Consider the following 1,781-nt stretch of genomic DNA (forward strand, 5'->3'; position numbering starts at 1 on the left):
CTATTGCCAATGGTTCAACCTAAATCCTAGTTCCACTAGCATGAGCACAATGCACCACACGATAAGGTAGACACACCCCTAGGCAATGCACCTTCCTTTCTTCATAGGAAACTACAAACAATGCAAGCCACCAACTTCTGAGGCCCCATCGTCATCGACTCACATGATCGCCTTTCAGATCACCAAATCTTCATCAGCTCAAACCTGCAAGTGCCATGGGACTGGCACTCGTCTAGGAGGGGGTAATGTTACCAAAATTTCATGGACATATTATGAACCATGCAACCCAAAAAGAAGCAAAGGAAGACCAAGGAAGCCCAAGTCAAAAAGTGAATAGAGAAGCTCATTCTAGCCAAGCAAGAAAAGTGGAAGAGAATGCAAGCTTTAAAAAAACATAGGATAGTACAGAATATTCTAGCAAGGTGCTCTCAAGGATGAAGAAAAGCACCAAATATCCTAGCAAGGTGCTCTCTCAAGGATGAAGGATGCTCTCTCAAGGATGAAGGAGAGCCTCTGAGGGCTCTCACAAGGAAAGTGCAGGGTGTAATGTAATTCATTTTATAAGAGTGCGAGGCTCCATCCTATGCAATTTGTAAAGTTTAAATGAACATAGGTGAAGGGATAAGGCAACTAGAATGGAATAGGGAAAGAGAACATTGGTAAGATGCCCGATTATGTAAAAAGGGAGACGAGTGCCCAAGGGATTTAGGGATTGTATATAAACCTAAAAAGTAAATGAGAATCTTATTCTTTGGTGTGTGGCTAAAGTGGTCTCTTGTTCTTCTATTCTTCTCTTCTTCTTACTTTCTTGTGTGTGCTTGAGAGAGGGAATGTGAGAGTGTGAGGGATTGCAGCCTTCAAACTAGAAAAGACAAGGCAAATGACTGTATTCACAAGGGAAGTTGTTGAGATAACAAGCTCAACACATGCAGACATTGATGATGGAACACCTGGTTAGATAGGTCCACACGTCTACACTTAGTACATCGGTGGTCATTATGACTCTCACATGGCCACTGACTCATCACTTATTATATTCAGGTTGTTATACCTATTTACAACTGGCATAGTTATAGCACCAGTCGACTAGAGTAGTCGGTTATGCATTGTTTGACTTAGTAGGCCACTTTCCTATATGTTGTATCTTATCTATACTTTGTGTACATTGTAAAGTGTGTGGAAGAAGAAGAAGAAACCAGCAAGAAAACGTTTTGGCCTCCATCTCTCTTCTTGTCTCTTGAGTGAGCTTCTCCTTATGCATTCTGTGTATCAGCACAACATCTTGAGAAAGTCACCCCACCACGCGATTCTTGACATGGTATCAGAGCCGCGCCACTGAGAGAGGCTAATTTCGAAGGTTGAAGTGAAGGAGAAGAAGCAAGGTTCAAGCAAGCAAGCCACGGGTAAGAAGCTCTCCCACTCTTCCACTCTTTCTCTTGGACAGTGCCTGTGGAGGCACCCGAAGCAGGGCAGAGCAAAAAATTTCAGATTGCAGTGAGATTTGGTGTGCACAAAGAGCACTGTGTATTCTGCAGATTGGCACTTTAGGGCTTTCTTGCAGTTATTTTGGGCATCTGAGGTCGTTTCAGGCCCTGTTTTAGAGCCGCAAGTGTCAAGATTGTGGGTGAGAAGGAAGGAGTCTCGCTTAAAGCTTTCCTGCTTGCACAATGGGGGAAGACACACAAGGGTGGAGGCTGAAAACAATTTTCCTCTTCTTAGTTGTGTAAGCCAAAAGAACTCAAGTACAAAGAAATAGAAGGACCCTATATATGGGTCTCAAA

This window comes from Lygodium microphyllum, chromosome 8 (genome assembly GCF_053477565.2).
Source record: "Lygodium microphyllum isolate KBCC chromosome 8, Lygodium_microphyllum_v1.1.10, whole genome shotgun sequence".
Classification (NCBI taxonomy): Eukaryota; Viridiplantae; Streptophyta; class Polypodiopsida; order Schizaeales; family Lygodiaceae; genus Lygodium; species Lygodium microphyllum.